This window comes from Pinus tabuliformis, chromosome Q (assembly GCF_031772625.1).
Source record: "Pinus tabuliformis cultivar Carrire ecotype Pingquan chromosome Q, CPIR1, whole genome shotgun sequence".
NCBI classification, from domain to species: Eukaryota; Viridiplantae; Streptophyta; class Pinopsida; order Pinales; family Pinaceae; genus Pinus; species Pinus tabuliformis.
Window position 1 is genome coordinate 75,490,988 of NC_142296.1, and position 19,129 is coordinate 75,510,116.

Below are 19,129 nucleotides of genomic sequence, written 5' to 3' on the forward strand. Positions count from 1 at the left end.
GCTTGAGTTCTATGCAAGTAGGGTTTTAATGGTTGCAAATTTGTGATGCTTACAAGGTTAAAGTTGCAGAGAGGAGAAGGGAAACTATTGGTTGCAACTCATGAGGTAATGCCTAGAAGAAGGAGAGCCACAAGGCCACAATCGCCACCCAAAGTTTCAATCCTAGCTGCACTTGAAACACCTCAAGCCTTCAATTGAGACTGAGGAAGTACAAGAAGTACCCGAAGTTGAGATTGAATCCAAAGCCATCATGGTTTGAGCAAGAGAGACTGAAGGTCTTTCAGAATAGGAAGTAATCAAGAAAGCTTTATATGACTTAACTGACATGGTTAGAGTCCTCTATGAAGAGAGGAATACTAGAATGGCTGGAGAGAGTTCTAAGCCCCCACATGGAGAGGGAAGCTCAGGGATAAAAAAGATGAAAAGAACGATTTAAAGGGTAATGGAGGAAAGCCTCCTCCATCTCCACCATGTTCATCTTCCTCATCATCTCAAACAACATCATATTCCACTTCCACCAAAAAAATTGTTCATACTCATTCAAAAACCCCAAAGGAAAAAACTCCATTACTCAAATTGGACATTAAGTTTGAACTTCCCATGTACAATGGTGAGGTGAATGCAAAAAGTTAGACAATTGGATTTGACAATTGGAGGTTTATTGCATAATTCATAACCTTCAAGAAGATGACACAAAAATCCAGTTAGCTTCATTGAGGCTAGAAGGGGCAACACTAGTTTGGTGGGAAGAAAAGATTTAAGAGGAAATGCAAATTCATGGTTAGATATCCATTTCTTGCTTTGAATTTGTTTCTGCAATTAAGATACAGTTTTATCCTTTAGCTTATATGCAAAAAGTCATTATGAGTTGGAAAAATTTTAGGCAACTCAAGGGTCAAATAGTTCAAGACTATACCTAGGAGTTTAGAAAGAGGGCTTTGTTGTTAGGAGTAAACTTGAATTCCCAAGATACATTTTTGAAATATATTGGGGGTTTACATTCCTACTTAAAACATACTATCCTTATGTTCAAGCCAAGAAACTTAGATGAGGAATGTGTGCAAGCCACACACCTTGAAGCAAGAGGGAAGAACATTCAGGAATAGGGTAGTAAGAAAAATCCATTCAAGGGCAAGGAGAAAGAGAAGGGTGGAAAATGAAAAGGAAAGAAGAATGCAAATGTGAAGAAAGAAGGGGAGAAAACTATATGCCAACATTGTTCCAAAGCGGGGCATGATGAAACCCATTGTTGGAAACTACATCCCAAACTAAGCCCTAGGAAACCAAACAATAAGGGAAAAAAAAGATGACTGCTACAACACAACATGACCTTGGATCCGATTCTGGTGATGAGACCAAGATTTTAGCCATGGTCACAAAAGGAAAAGAAGTTATTGTAAGCACTAGTTCCTCACATAATAATAACAACACTCCAAATGAAGAATCAAGGATAAAGTTGTTCCATGTAAGGGTAATTTCAAATCATACAAAGATTGATGCATTATTTGATATTGGGTTACAATCGAACTTAATTTCAGAAGACTTGGTCAGAAATATTAACCTTGAAACTATACCTCATCTGATCCAGATTTAAACAAGAATGCAACAAATTACAGATATAACCATCAATACCAATATGTAGAAGAAATAACACTTAATTTCATTAATATCAAATATTGAAATATGCTTACAAGCAGAATGGAAATAAGACTAGCTCTGGCGATGGTAGCTTATCTCTGAGAAGAGATGTAGCGGCTACATGCCTTTGAACTGTGTTACAATGAGGCTCAAAGGCCTATTTATTATTGAGAAACAATGGAAAACCCTAAAAATCCAAAAACCTAACCCTAGGAGATGAAGTGCCAAACTATGGGCCCCATTTGGGTAAATTGGTAAATCAACTTCCCGGGGTCGTAACTTTGGCATACGATCTCCGTTTGAAGCACACAATACCTTGTTAGAAATATATATCTGAGTAATACAACTTTTGAGTGACAAACATTGGTCCTTGGTCCCAGTTTTCTAAACAAAATGTCATTTAGGGCCTCAAAATGGCTCTGGAAGTTCAGGACTCGAAAAATTGCAAAAAATAGTAAATTGTGGTACAAATAAGGAAACTGAAAAACTAAAAGAAACAATGGTGGGAGTCCAATTGGAATAGGTGGGTGGCCACCAATATCCACCTAGATCATCATCATAAGCCATATCCATTGGGCTGGATAGTCAATAATGCAAATTTACAGGTTACAAGGAAATGCTTATTCAGGTTTGCCATCACTGAAAAATTCATTGATGAAGTTGAGTTAGATGTATTTTCACTTGACATCTCAAGAATAATTTTGGGAAGTCCTTATTTGTATGATAGGAAAGTAGTATTTTATTGCCATGAGAACAAATATCTATTTCTCAAGGATGGAGTGGAGTATATTGTGAGAGCCCATTGCAAAATGTTAAATGTTTCTTTGGTTAATGCAGGGCAGATGAAGAGACTAGTAAATGCAAGTAAAAATTTTGTGCTTCTCATTATCAAGAAAAATAATGATATTGATTATGAATATTTTGAAGGTTGTGATGATAAATTAAAATATGATTTGTTTAATGTGGTAAGAAAGCATGGAGGGAGCCCCGAGGGATAGCTCAAATGGTCGAGTTCCCGTTGATAGTACTCTCCCGGTTTGGGAGGTCACGGGGTCAAATCTCCTCGACGCCCTCGGGGTTAGGCCCGATCTGGCCGAACGGGAGTTCCCTTCGGGTGGAGCTGCCCCGATTATCTACGTGGACGTAGCGGCCCACCTCAGGTGCCTCGTGAACCACACAGAAAAAAGAAAGCATGGAGGGATGTTTCAAGAACCAAAGGGGTTACCTCCCAAGAGGGGAATTCAGCATGAAATACAACTGCATCAGGATGTTCCACTTCATGTATCATATGTCGATTATGGAGAGCATGAAAATCAAGAAGAAAATTCTAGAATTGTTGAACATAGGTATCATACGCCCATCTACTTCGCCATGTGGTTCACCCATTGTCTTGGTGCCAAAGAAGGATGGGACTTGACACGTGTGTGGATTTCTGTGCACTACACAAAATAATGGTAAAGAATCATTATCCACTCCCAAGAATTGATGATTTTCCTGATTAGTTGAGGTATGAAAACTATTTCACTAAGTTAGACTTACGAAGTGGTTATCATCAATTTAGAATAGCTGAAGAGGACATTTGGAAAAGCACATTTAAAACTAAACAAGGATTGTTTGAGTGGCTTGTTATTCCTTTCTGTCTTACAAATGCTCCAACTACTTTCATGAGAGTTATAAACGATGTATTGAGACCATTTCTAGATGAAATTTTCATTTTGTACTTAGATGATATTCTCATATTCAGCAAATCCAGAGATGAACATGTCATGCATGTGAATAAATTACCTGATGTCTTGAGAAAAGAATAGTTTTTTTTAAAGATTTCAAAGTGTTAATTTGGCAAGACTTCTTTAGTGTATTTGGGACACATTTTTGGAGGAGGTGAGCTAATGATAGACCCCTCTAAGGTTGAGGTCATTTTAAATTTGCCCAAGACCAATACAGTTACAGAGGTAAGAACCTTTCTAGGTGCAACACAATATTGGAGAAAATTTATTGCTAATTTTTCTTCCATTGTAGCTCCACTACATGCATCAACTAGTGTCAAGAAAGCCTTCCATTGGGGAGATGTATAGTAGAAAGTAGTTGCTTCTTTAAAACAAAAGATCAGTGCAACACCGATATTGGCTCTTCCTGATCTTAGACTGCCATTTGAGATTCAAACAAGATGCTAGTGATTAGGCCATGGGAGAAGTTCTTATGCAGCACAATAAGCCCATTTCATTTCATTATGAAATTTTTAATGGAGCTATGACCAACTATCCCTCTTATGACAAAGAACTTTACACATTGGTACAAAGTGTCAAAAAATTGAAACACTACTTGACGGTGAAGGAGACATTTATCCATACCGACCATCAACCATTGCAGTACTTACAGTCATAGTCAAAGTTGCAGCAATCATGACACTTCATATGGATGGGTTTTCTACAACAGTTTCATTTGTTTATCAAGTACAAAAAGGGAATCTACAATAAGGTTTTTGATATGCTTTCTAGGCCTATTGTAAATTCATCTATTATACTTAAGCGCAATTCTCTTTTACATGAAAGGTACATTGAGAAATATGCATATGATAATGACTTTCAAGATGTGTATGCAAGCTTGAGGCAAGGAAACCAAATTGAAGAGTTAGATTACCATGTACATAACAGTTTGTTGTATCACTTTGGAAAGTTATTTATTCCACAGGGAGAAAGAAACATTATCATTAGGGAGGCACACACTTCATTTATGGTTGGACACTTTGGTGTAGGCAAGACAATAGCAAATCTCCAAAGGTATTGTTATTGGCCATGCATGTTTGATCATGTATCTCATTTCATTAGAGGATTTTCTTTGTGTGCAACAAGTAAGCCTAGCAATAGGAAACTAGGATTGTACACACCACTTCTGGTACCTTCACATCCATGGGAGAGTATCTCAATGGATTTTGTAGGAGGTCTTCCATTCACTACAACAAAAAAGGTCATTGATGAGGGTCATGCCTATGATGTACCTTTAAGGTTCATCACCCATTTCACATATGATTACGGTCCTTAAAAAAGTGTTTTTGTAAGTGCATTTATTGATGTTCCTTTAAGGTTTGTCACCAAAGAAATTTTCAGTGACACTTTTGGTGAGGGTTGTTAAAGGCCCGTCCCTAATTCTCTCTTTGGTGACACTTCTAGTGACGATCTTTTATTGACCTTGACCAATTCTCTTTTTTGTTACTTTTGGTGATGGTCAAAAAATGTTCGTCAACATTGATCATTCCAATGAGTTTTTGAAAATGCTATGTGCATGTTACTATATTTTTTATCAAAAGATAATGATGTAGGACCATTGTTGTGGATTATTTTTCATTATGTGTCCAATGCCATAGTGGTTAGAGTTAGTCAATTTGTTAAGAATTAATTAGTGTGTATCATTTCCCTCAAGTAATGAGAATATAGTTTTCTTATGAGTCATTACCTGATTCATCTTTATTATGGTTATTATCTAACAAATTCCCTTTAGATAAAGTTCCACTAGTGCATGTAGGAACTATATTATTTAATACATAATCAATCTTTATCAATTTTATTAACGATAGATACCTATCATTCCTCTACACTCTTGGCACAACTTAACATGCTTTGGCACACACTAAAATTCATTGGCACCTCGCATGTCTTGGAACATATTTATACTTAGAACATATGTCCATGACTAGGACACCCAAGCACATGTTGGTAGGCCCTAGCATAACATAAAGCTCTCCTAGCATGTGTTGGCATGCTTTGTAGTCCCTACCATGCCCTGGAACACTATGGCATGCATTAACATACATTATAACTTGTCATGTATTGGAACCTATTATTAGTGTGCATAGCATGCCCCTTTTGAAAAATATAAAGGCTTATTAAACCTCTTATGCATTAATTTCCTTCTATTTTAGCTTGGTTCTTCCTTTTGTTGCCTTGAAACTCCTTGACACATATTGGCATACCTTGACACCCTACAAATCCTAGCATGCCTTGGTACTATTTGGCACATGTTAACACACACTATAACTCCCTAGCACACTCTGGCACTTCTTCACATGCCCTGATATTCCCTACCATGCCTTACCAATTCTTAACATAACTTGTCACTCCCTCCTTGGCATTCTAGCTAGCACTCATTGACACTCCATGGCATGCCCTCATATTCATTCACTTCCATGCATTTTGACCTAGTGCTCCCTTTTATTTCCCTAGTACTCCCTAGCACTCCTCATCATGCATTAGCACTCTCTGGCACACCTTGACACTCTTCAACATGCCCTGCCACTTCATAACATGTGTATCACTCCCTAACACATATTGGCACATGGCACATGATGGCGCATGACAAGTACTAGCATGTCTAACATTCATTGAGATGCATGTGTATGCTTTTGCATGGTTCAATATTAAATTTATTTGAGATCAATTATTGGAAAGTAGATGAGAAGTAATAGAGGAAGATTTAGCACTTAGAATGCACTAACACTAGGCACTTGGCACCAATTGGAACCTAGTGTTGGTGTGCCTAGCATACCCTCCTTGGAAAAGGTAAATTAATGACTTATTAACCCTCTTATGTGTTCACTTCCTTATAGTTTAACTTGTTTCTCCTTTTTGTGTCCTTGACAGTCCTTGGCACATATTGTAACACCCTTTCACATCTTGGCATGCCTTAACACTTGACACATCTTAGCATATTTGACATGCCTTTGAAATATCTAGCACATGTTAGCATTCCCTAGTACACATTGGCACTCATGCCCTCACAACTAGCCTTACATTTTTTCATGACTTGGGAACCCAATCAAGTCCTTATTGCAGTTCTTGTGACATTGGCCTGCTTCAACCACAACAACTTGACCAATTTCACCTACTACAAGTAGATTGTGCCTTGTTCACCTAAGAACTACCTATAACTCATCTTAGGCCACTCATGTCCAAGCTCAACTTGTCCCACTTAATAAATTACCAAGACAAGGATCACATCTAGCCATGTCCATAAAACAACTAAGAAACATAGCTTACATAGGAAATATTTCACATGTATGTCTAGTTCATATAAACAATAGAGCATTAACTGAGAGTTTGTAAGAACCACAAGATGCACAAGACATACAATATATAAGTTGACACAAGTCGAGTGCCCCAAAAATTATACACAACAATGTACAATATGAAATTGTCTAAAATAGTTTAAAACATGAGAATTAAGCCAAAGTGTGCTACATGTCATATAAAAATAATAGATAAAGGGAAAACAATGTTGTGCCTAGAACAAAGTCTCCCTTTATCTAAAAATTTTGTGTGGGTCCCTTATCACAACTACATGCTTGCCTTCGGCAATCCTATTATGAACTTCTTCTAACACACTTCGTCCTTGGCACACTTGAATTCACTGACACTCCCTGGAACACGCTCTTATTTGTTCATTTCCATGCATTTTGACCTAGTTCTCCCTTGTGATGCCTCAACACTCCCTAACACTCCTCATCATGCATTAACATTGTCTTGCATGTGTTAGCACACCTTTTCATTTTGTGGCATGCCTTGACCCCCCCTAGATATCATGCCCTCATAACTACCCTTACTTAATTTGCAACTTGGGAACCCAACCAAGTCCTCGCTTGACTACAAGAGCTTGACCAAGTTACGGTTACTACAACTAGACTATGTTGTTGAATTATGTAGCTTGGGAGGTACTCCATAAGCCTAGTGAGATGGGTTTATGAGTTTGGTCACAAAAGGATTTGTGGGAAAAGAACCCAAGTGAAGGGGTTTTGGACCCAAGATGGGGTTTAAAATATAAAAGAAAATTAAAAAGGAAAATTAATATTTCCTAAGGTCTAAGTGGATAAAACCCGTAAGTTCTAGAGGGTTCCTAGGAGGCCTAGCTAGGAAAATATATTTAAGTATGCCTTAGTATGAAGGCAAGAACATCAAGTGAGAAGGACCTCATTTGATCAAGGAGGCGAGGAGATATGTAGTCCTAAAGTAGGTTGAGTTAGAGGGCTGAGTAAGGGTTTCTAAAGGGAGGCCATGATCATCCACCAAGAGCAATATCATCATGTGAGGGTTCAAAATAATGTTGCATACCTTAATGGGTTCGAGCTAGGAAGTAGGATGACATACTGTTGGTTCTCTTTTGGCAGATTGAGCTTAAGAGAGGTGGCTCATGAGAATTTGGGCATGTGATTTCAGTGGTGTTTCTGTGTGAAGGCTGCATCAAATCATGAAATAATAGAGAGGGTTGAGACCCTATCTTGTGGTGGTTAGTAGGCCACAATTTCTGTGATAAAGAATAACAAAAATGGAGGAGGGCCTGCACTGGAATTTAGGGCTAGAACAGAAGTAGTCACAAGTGTAATATTGACTAAGGTAATCATAGTTTGAGGGTCATAGATATCTAAAGTTCAGGTCAAGATTTAGTCAAAGAAATGCCCAGAATCTATGGATCCATATGAGCTAGGCCGAGTCTCTTATGGAGGCAAGAGTTGTTGTTTTTTCTATGGGTGGATAGGGTTTGTTCTAAAGCAATTAGAACAAAAGTATAATGCCCTAGTTAGGGTGGTTTCCTAGCATGTTTAGTCCATAAGGTATGCCCTTAAGACTGTGAAAAATATGTGTAGAATAAGAGGGGTCGTGACCCTTAGAGTAAGGTTTATCTCTACAATATAGACCACATATCTGGAAGATGGTTTGCAGAAGTATGTGTGGAGATAGCAGATCCAAAGGAGGGTGGAACTTGAGTAGAAGATTGAGCAGAAGAAATGTGCCATATGAGGAATGGATTGACATGAAGAGGAGTTGATTTTGGTGGATTTTCCATAGAGTTTTGGACAAAGATCTGAAGCAACCTATAAACAGTTAGTCAATGGACTGTTAGTGGATGATTTGTGACCCTAGTTCAGTCATCTACAAATTATTAGAAGGATGATAAGAGGAATAGTTTAGATTTGTTCATAGATTGGACAAAAAAGAAATTTACACACAAGAATAGTGATTTTGAGAGGACACAAATCACTATTAGGTGCATATTTGAAGAGCCCTAGATGAGGGAAGTGTTGTGGGCCCTATATCAGTAAAAGAATTGACCGTGGCTAGGAAAATTGATGGAGATCCAAGTACAGTTGGAGGGTTATTAGGTGGCTATCATAGAGGAGACCTAAGTCCTATACTTGTGAAGTACAACAACACTGGTAAAAGGGTAGGTGTATTGACCCTAAGGATGTGCAAACTTTGAAGGACTAAAGTAACAGTAAAGTGGGCTAGAAAACTAGCCCTAGTTCACTGTATTGTAGAGGATTGAGTTAGCAAGAAGAAGGGAAACCTCAATAGCCCTAGACTTGTCATCTTGGAACAACAGTATGGAAAAATTAGTAGACGAAAGAGTTGTTCACAAACGAAGTTGTGAACAGTTGATCAAACACCTTAAATGTTGCAGACCTTGAATGAAAAAGGAGGTAGCTAGAGGGAAAATTTTGTTGAGTCGAGTTCAGTAGCCTAAAGGAGTTGAGTTCATTGATAGAGGTAGATTTAGGAGTTGCAAAATGGGAGGAAAGAGGACCTGCTAGATGTGTTCAGGACATGTGGATTGAAAGGGTTGTGTGTGGCCACCATTAGCAAGTAGGTCAAGTATTGTCTTGTTCAAGGTAGATTGGTTGTCAAAGGATAAACACCAAGTCTTAGTTGTATTCTTTGTATCATTGTGATTATAAAGGGTCATCATCCCTGGTATGGAAGCTCTAGCCTATTCTATTATATTTTGTAATATAACGAAGAAGGGTTTGAAAAAGTTAAAAATTGTCATGTGCACTAGTTGATTCCCTGTGTGTCTAGATTTCGTTCTACAAAGTAGATGTGTTGTGGCACTTGAGTGTGTTCACATCAAAGATTCTACAACCAAACCAAGATTCTCATGTGTCATGGAAGTTCAACATATGCCTTGTTCACCTAAGAACTACATGTCACTCATCTTAGGATACTCATGTCCAATCTCAACTCATCCCACTTAACAAGTTAGCAAGACAAGGCTCATCACATTTAACCATGGTTGTAAAACAACTAAGCAACACAGTTTACATCTTGACATGCCATATCACTTAACATGTCTTAGAATGCCTTGTCAGTATGTGAAATGTGTAAACATCCCCTACATTCCTTGGCATGGTTTGACACTCCCTATCACACCGTAGCACTTCCTAACACACCTTGGTAGTTTAGTATACATTGGAACTGCCTAACATATAACCTTGTCACTCCCTCCTTAACACACCTAGAACTCATTGAAACTCCCTCTCACACACTCTCATTCATTCATTTCCATGCATTTTGACCTAGTGCTTCCTTATGTTTCCTTGACACTCCCTAACACTCCCTAGCACACATTGGCACACCCTAGAACCTGAAACATCTTGGCCTACCACCCTAGCACTCTAACATTCCTTGGAACTACCTAGCATACCTTGTCACTCTCTCCTTAGCACACCTAGAGCTCACTAACACTCCCGGTCAAAAAATCTTACTCATTCATTTCCATGAATTTTTACGTAGTGCTCCATTATGTTTCCCTAGCACTCCTTATCACTCATTGACACATGTTGGTACACCCTAGCATGTATGACATCTTGGCATGTCGCCCTGGCCTCTAGCATGCCTTAACACTTCCTAGCTTAACTTGTCACTCCCTCAGCACACTTGGAACTCACTGAAACTTCTAATCATAGACTCTTATTTTTTCATTTCCGTGCATTTTGACATAGTGCTCCCTTGTCTTTCCCTAACACTCCCAGCTAACACTTGCTTCTACACATTGGCACATCTTGGTCATATGCTACCCTAGAACTCTAGCATTCCTTAGCATTGCCAATAATTCCTTGTCACTCCTCCTTAGCACACTTGGAACTCACTGACACTCCCTGTCACACAGTCTTATTCATTGATTTCCAAGCATTATGACCTAGTGCTCCCTTGTGTTTCCCTAGCACACCCTAACACTCCTTGACACACATTGGTGCACCATAGAACTTGGCACATTTTAGAAAGATTTCATAGCACTCTATCATGCCTTGTCACTTCCTAACATAATTTGTCACTAACTCCTTAGCACACCTATAATTTGCTAACACTCCCTATCACATACTCTTATTCATTCATTTCCACGCAATATAAGCTAGTCCTCCCTTTTGTTTCCTTGGAAATCCCTAGCATGCATTGGTGCCACATCCTAGAACCTAGCACATCTTAGCATGCCTTATCACTTGGCATTCCTTGTACACCTTGGCACTCCCTAGTTGTCATGACCTCATAGATAGCCTTACTTTTTTTGCTACTTGGGGACCTAACCAAGTCATTGAAAAAATAGTGTTATGCCTAGCTCATAGTCTCCTTTTGTCTGAAACTACATTTTACATCCTATTATCACAAACGTAGGCTTTCCTCCTCCAAGTCCTATTATGAAATTATTCTAACACACTTCGTTTATGGGAGAACTAGAATTCACTGACACTCCCTGTCATAATCTCTTATTCATTCATTTCCTTGCACTTTGACCTAGTTCTCCATTGTGATGCCCTGACACTCTAAAACACTCCTCGACATGCATTGAAACTATCTGGAATATGTTAGCATGCCTTTTCATTCCTTGAAACACCCTGGAACTCCTTATCTATCATCCCCTCATAACTACCCTGATTTGTTTTTAGACTTGGGAACCCAACCAATTCTTGCCTCAACTACAACAACTTGACCAAGTTACATTTACTACAAATAGACTATGCCTTTTTGACCTAAGAATGTCCTATAACTCTTCTTAGGCTTCTCATGTCCAATATTAACTCATCCCACTTAACAATTTCCCAAGTCAAGGCTCATATCGAGTCATGCCCATAAAACAACTAAGCAACATAGTTTACATCTTCACATGCCATAGCAACTGGCACATCTAACAATCCCTTGGAATTGCATGGAAAGTATTACAATACCCTACATTCCTTGGAATTCTTTGGCACTCTCTAGCACACCATACTACTCCATAACATCACCCTTGCACTCTAGCATGCCTTGGCACTGCCTAGCATAAAACCTTGTCACTCCCTCCTTAGCACAATTGGAACTCACTAACACTCCGTATCACACACTCTTATTCATTCATTTCCATGCATTTTTAACTAGTTCTCCCTTGTGTTCTTGTGGCACTTCCTAACACTCCCTGACACACATTAGCACACCCTACTACTTGGCACATCTTGGCATGTCGCCTTGGCACTCTAGCATTCCTTGACACTACCTAGCATACCTTGTCACTCTCTCCTTAGCACACCTAGAATTCACTAAAAATCCCTATCACACACTCTTATTCATTCATTTCCATGCATTTGAAACTAGTGCTCCCTTGTTTTTCCCTGACACTCCATAACTCTCCCTAGCTTGCATTGGCACACCCTAGCACCTGGCACATGTTGGCATCTTTCCATGCCCTCTAGCATGCCTTAGCACTGCCTAGCATGCCTTGTCACTCCCTCCTTAGCACACCTTGAACTCACTGACACTTCCTGTAAAAAACCCTTAATCATTAATTTTCATGGATTATTTTCACCTAGTGCTCCCTTGTGTTTCCCTAGCACTCCCTAACACTTCCTGACACATTTTGGCACACCTTAGCACCTAGAACATATTGGCTACATGCCCCTTTGGCACACTAGCATGACTTAATGCTGCTTAGCATACCATGTCATTCCCCCCTTACCACACCTGGAATTCCCTGACACTCACTGCCACACACTCTTATTTATTAATTTCCATGCACTTTGACCTAGTGCTCCCTTGTGTTTCCCTAACACTTGCTAACACTCAGTACACATTGGCACACTTAACTATAATGAGTTTCACCAATAGACAATCCAAAAACCCTTCCAGAGGCTAGATAGTTATGTGTTCTTCACTAAGAGACTAGGGTTAAGTTTATTGTATAGTGTTCAGTGTGAAAATATTACTAGGTGTCTTTACCACACCAGTTGGAAGGTGGCTAAGAAACAAGCATGACGGTAAGATTCCTAAATCTTGGATTGTAAAACTAACCAACAATTATATGACTATAATATCTTTGGGAAATTGTAGTGCTCAGAAGAGAGTCATGGTAGTGATTTTTCCATTCCACTAGACCTAAGAACTCGATTGTTAATTAGATGTAGAGAAGTGGTAGTTTGATGTAGTAAATGTCAAATGTATAGTTCAACAACATGATGGAGGCTTACCTTTGACATCATAATTCAATTTTCTATCTTCGTGGTGCAGACCCCACGATGTCCAAGTGTGATACCCTCTTTGCAACAAAGTTATTCAAGTAGTTACCCAATGAATTCCTTGCCTTTGATTTCCCTCTCCTCATCTTTTTCAGCCTTTGTTCCTTCTCCATTACTCTCCCCTCACTGTTCTATTTTGCTTCATGTTCTCCTTATCCCAATTTCTCTCCTTTTTCTATTTCTCGCTCCATGCTTCTGATTAATTAGGGCTTGGCTAACTGCATTTTCCCTTTCCTACCATTTGGCCTCCCATTTTCTCCCTATTTGTCATTTTCCCTCTTCCTAGGCATGTTCTAGAATTGACAAGGTGTGAGGGAGGAGAAAAATATATTCACGTGTGCTAATAGGTTGCAAAATATCTCCCAACCCTTGTTGGTTGCATCAAGGCCTGTAAATCGTATGCATGTGAGTGTCTGCAAGTCTCTTCTTAGGTCTTGGGTGGAATTATTTTCTCTCTTTTAACTATATGAGTCGAGCTATATGCTCTGTACCCCCCCCATTGATAGAGTTCCTTGTACTTAAATCATGCCCTTGGTATAAATACACATGTCTAGGTTATTGTGGTATATGTTTAACTTTTCTTATTACCCTCACCTTGAAGTCATTGAGGTTCCATATAACTCCCCCTAGTTAACACAAGGTTCCGTGAGTTAGAAAAATGTGCCATCAATAATTATAGGTGGTTACCTTAAGGAAGGACCATTGGTTGAAGCTTCATCAATGGAGGTTGGGTGGATGGCTAGGGTTTTGATTCAGTTAGACACTATTCATTATTATATTTTTGGGCATAGTGTAATTATGATCTTCCCCACGTACACAAGAATAATTGAGAAGTGTTTCCAATAATCATGCAAGTGCAACTTCAACGTGTACATCAAGGTAACCACAAAATATTTATCATATTTATACAATGCAAGGTGATAGGAAAATATTTACGTTATATACATGAATGTGCTAAGGTCAATACCATTAGCATCATAGTTACATATTTACCCCAAGACTAGGGTCATTACAACCCCTTAGAAATAGCCATAAGGTCTTCCTCTTTTGCAGCTCCTTGATCACAAGGGTTTAATTGAAAAACAAATAGTTCCTTTAAATATGTGTAGGTTGAGGCAACCACTTCAAGCCCTTGAACTTAAATATAATCCAATATTTGCAATTTATTACAATAATAAGTCCATTATCCATACTCCTCATCTTAGAGTTGGGTATATAGGCAGAATACATGAATGATTCCGACCTTGCAAATGAACAACTTTGCCTACTCATTGGTTGGACTCTCCACCACTAGTTGAAGAACTATTTGTGCCTTAAATCAAAGATGATATCTTAACACAAGTTATCAACACTTGAACATAACTTCCATGTATCTCATGGACAAAATATGGAGAGATGGAAAAAATATGGAGGTGGTAGGGCTTCAATTTTTTCCATTTAATAGGAAATATCACCCAAAAAGTCAATTGTTGAAGAATCAATCATATCCTAAATCACACATACATTCTCATTTTTAAGATCCTTGTGAGATTTCACCTATGACCCTTAAAGTCAGTGCCCTCTAACACATCAAATGGTGGAATAGTAGATGTTGTAATAGGAGGTAAACTCCATTGCCCCTCATCCTTGGATTAAGGATTGGCATTGAGTTTTTTTATCATTTTCAAATGGAAGGTTTAAAACCCACATTAAAAGGGGGATATTTTCACCTTAGCCTTTTCAACCTTTTCCTAAGACAAATCTGTTTAATGGACTAGCTTGGATATGTCAAGTCCTGGATTTCTAAAGTACTGAATCAATACTTTTGAGGCCAACTCCCTAGCTCCAACTAAAATTTAGTCCTATTGAAGAGGAAACTTGAAAAATCCTGCTAATAGGAGACATTTTTCCTTCCTTTTGATTGATTTACAACAAACCTCAATGCCTCTCCTTTATTATCTTCCTCTTCCATTCTCCAAAACAAACTCATTAATCTTATATTATAAACGATTTATATAGGTAAACATTGCAATAATTTTCCTCAACTCATGGGGTACCTTTACACCTCAACCCATGCAAGTGGACCTAAGTCCATGGTACAACCCATCACACTCTAAGATGGTTTTAATTGTCTCCTCAAAACTAGGGCATAACACACCTTACAATGCCAAATGGTTAAGCCATCTCAAACTTGTGGGATTTTTGTCTTCATGGAACACATTCTAGCTAGTGCTCATCAAACATAATGCACTAACACCACTAACACACACCAAAAGTCCAAGATACCCATAAGATGTGCCCTACACCCAAGTGCTTAGACTACACCTCCATAAAATGTACCTTCAACTTTGGATGTCCCAAAATAGTAATATCCTAACCCAATATAGCCTATTTGTTAGATTTGTGTAATTTACTCCTTATCAAATCCTTGCACCTCCTTGACACTCCATGAAAAATATACTCCAATGGTCACCTTCCAAGTTCCAACACCTCCTTTTGCAACACGACAAAACCACCTATATATGTTGCAACAACCTTGCCAACTTCTTTAGTGGGTTGCACATATATTTCATGTTTCTTCTTTGTCTTGCAAAGTGGTAGTGCCAAGGAGAGGGTATCAACTTCGATCAAGGAATGTTCACTTAGTACCGTTGCCTTCATGCAACTCATCAAATGTCTTAAGTTTTCTTCACAACTTCTCATGGTGCTTAACTTGCTTGTATACACCTCTAAGTGAGACTAAAACCCCCCAACCTCTCTAACTATTCCACCTCTTCAACCCTTGTTAGAGTCTTCTTAGACATGCACTCATGCCTCAAGTAGAACATAACACTAGCATCCCAAATGTGCATGCTTGTTCCATCTTTGAATGCCTCGTTGAAACCACATTATCACACTACTTAAAATGAAATGTTCACATCTTAAGGAAAAACACCTACTTTTCTTATGGAAACTTAAGCTATGTGAGTGACTTGGAGAGGACTCCATTGACTTACAACCCTATTCACACAACAATTTGAATATATTTAACCTAAAGAAGGGTACATACCCTACTCCTTGCAAATTTGTCATATGAATTTTAAGAAACTAACACTTGTTTTTAGCTATTAAATCCACTTACCATATACTCTCTCTTGTTTGCACCCACATAATATATAAGAACACTTAAATGCTTTCAATACAACCAAGTTAAGAGGGCATATTTCCTTCTTTAACTTAAAAGTTTTCAATACAAACAAGTTAGGAGCACATGTTTCATTTTCAAATTCCAAAGTACATGTCTACCTATATAAACTAACAACAAAATCATTGCATAAGAAATGTAATCTTAAAATTATATTATTGTTATTATGATAAATACACAAAATATGGAAGAAATGTTTTCAAACACAAACATTAGAAAAAAGGGGGGTTAGTTTGTCAAATACAACTACAAACATATTAAATAAAATATTGCATTTATTGTTTTTTAGGGAGAAAACTTTAACATTTTTGAAAAAGTTTAATTTTGATGTACAAAATCCCTCCAAACTACAAGTAGTGTATTTTCACTTTTCATAGGGCCTGAGGGAAAATGAAATTGAAGAGTTGTGAATTAGGGTTTTACCAGTAGCAGATTTGATATGGAACCCCACCATTGGATCTTCATTCCATTAACGACGCCTAGGTATGTTTCATTTCTAACTTCGCTGCATTTCCACCCCATTTTCAGTATTCTTCCACATAGAGAGGAGTACACACCTCAGATCTCTGGTTCAAAATCCACTATTTTTTTGCATCCTTGATTTTACGTTTATGCTTTAATGTTTGTGTTTCACTTTGTTACTTTTGTAGGGATGGCATGTGCATTTGATGACTTTGGGAGGCCATTTATACACCATCTGAGAAATTAAATTAAATTCTTGGAACCTATCAGGAGCTGTGAACTGGTGAGTGATCACTCAATTAGCCCATCCGAAAACCCTCAATTTCTCAAACAATTCCCTCTCTGGTAAAATAAATCAAGACCTATGGACGATGGGTAATCTAACATACTTGATTTTGGTGAAGAATTTATTCATTAGAAGCTTGAATTTTAATTGGGCTATCGAAAATCGTCCAACGTGCTCAGCTTTACAGACTCTGAATCTTTCTTTAAATTGATTGCATACATTCAAAAACATGCTGGATCTCTCTGGCTTCAAAAATCTTACGATGGTGGACTTATCCCACAACCAGATTATCGGTAACAATATACTTGCTGAGTTGTTCAATTTGGTAAGCCTCACTAATATTTTTGTGTCTCGATATAGTTTGCTTTCAATACCATTGTTTTCAAAGAATTCAAGGAGGGTTAAATATCTGGATCTTTCCAACAACAATCTCAGCAGAACCATTTCTTCTCTGGCTTGCATTAGTTCTCTACTCTATCTTGATCTCTCTCATAATAATCTAACCGGGTCATTCCCAATTGATGCTCAAAAATTTCAATTCCTCGACATTTCCTTCAATAACTTCTCGGGAAGAGCCAATGAAGAGGATGTCAGGAAATTTGGTCCCGCGGCATTTATTAATTCTAGACTCTATAACAATCCATCCAAAACCCCCTATTCGAACAATGCCCATTTCAAGCCTCTCTTGCCTCCCCCTCTTCCGCATTATACGATATTCCATTCTTTGAGGAAAGGAGAAATGGTAGCAATTGTATAAGTTGTTGCAGTAACAATGACTACCATGGCATTCTTCTTGTTTTGCTTCTATAAAAGATGAAGAGCCCGAGCTAAGAAGAAATTGGTGGTCCAAAAGCCTCCATTTACATGGAAAACTGACAGATCCATAACTGAATCGGGGCCATTCTCGTTCGAGACAGATTCTAGTACGTGGGTAGTTGACATCAAGGACTCATCCTTAGCTCCAGTAATCATTTTTGAAAAACCCCTGCTCAACCTCACCTTCTCTAATCTCCTAGCCTTAACTTCTCATTTCAGCAAAGAATCCCAGCTGGCTGAAGGACAAAATGACCCCATTTACAGAGCCATATTACCGGGAGAAATCCATGTAGAATCAAGGTATTAAAGCAGGAAAATGATCTAAATGCAGAGGAAGTTGTCTCAATGCTAGATGCATTGGGTTGCCTTAACTATCCCAACATTTTGCCTCTTTTAGGGTACTACATTGCAGGGAAAGAGAAATTGCTAATCTGTGAATTTATGCAAAATGGGGACCTCCATCAATTGCTTCATGAGGGGCATTTGTTTTGTAAGTTTTTACTATTTTTATCGGTTTTGTCACTTTTATTATAAAAACCTATTTTATTTGCTTCTTTGGTTGAATTTTAGGATTAATTTTCTTTTTTTTGCCTTTCAAATTATGCATATTGTCCCATCCCCTGTGACTTTCAAGTTTCAATAGACCAACAATGAGAAGGAGAGTCTCTAGAGAACATAAAACCAATACATTTTCCTAAGGCAAGTTGCCATATAACAATTGTCCTGCCTACAGTGCACACATGAATGTTGTCAATGCAGGAACTCTCATGTTGGTGTGAGTTAATCCTCCACACAAACCTCTTGTTATTTTCCTTCATTAAATTATGTTGTGAACCAAAAAGTTGGGATTCACTGATAGCGTAGGATATGTTGAAATTACCACCTTTCCCTCCAATAACTTAACTTCCCTCTTGGAATTTTCATCAGCCAAAATTTTTAAACATATCTTGATGTAGAGAAAATCAATGTTTTCAATGGAAAGACTAAGCTTGGTCTCTTTAAAATAGTCTTGTAGTTTTCTACCACAAGGAGGCTAGTAATTTTTTTTGGAAGATTGTTCAATAAACACACCCCAAGATCACCGTCTTACCACATAACATGGACTTCCTTTGAATTATGTTCCAAGCTTGAGGATTATCTATCCTGACAAATTTGGTTAGGATTTGTATCTAACATCATCGCCTTTTGACATGCCACTAGGTTGGGGCGGACTACAACAAGAATGCAACCTTGGTGGATAGTCTAACTCTCCATCAAAATCACCTATGAACCAAAGCCTTGTTGATGAGTTTAGATTACAAATCTTCAAAATTTGAGTAAGGGAAGACAATTATGCTTTTTCTATTGGATGTCATCCCTAGCTCCAAACATAAGGCTATCAAAAGATTCCTTTTTGAATCGTAGCTAATCCCTCCTCTTTTTGCTTTATTGGATTATCCTTTGTAGCCTTATTGAA

At 38.2% G+C, this 19,129-nt stretch overlaps 1 pseudogene; it reads left to right on the forward strand.

Annotated features, from left to right (window-relative positions):
• Positions 1-17,614, forward strand: part of LOC149218333 (calmodulin-binding receptor kinase CaMRLK-like) — a 40,035-nt pseudogene extending 22,421 nt beyond the window's left edge.
• The last annotated feature ends 1,515 nt before the right edge of the window (positions 17,615-19,129 follow it).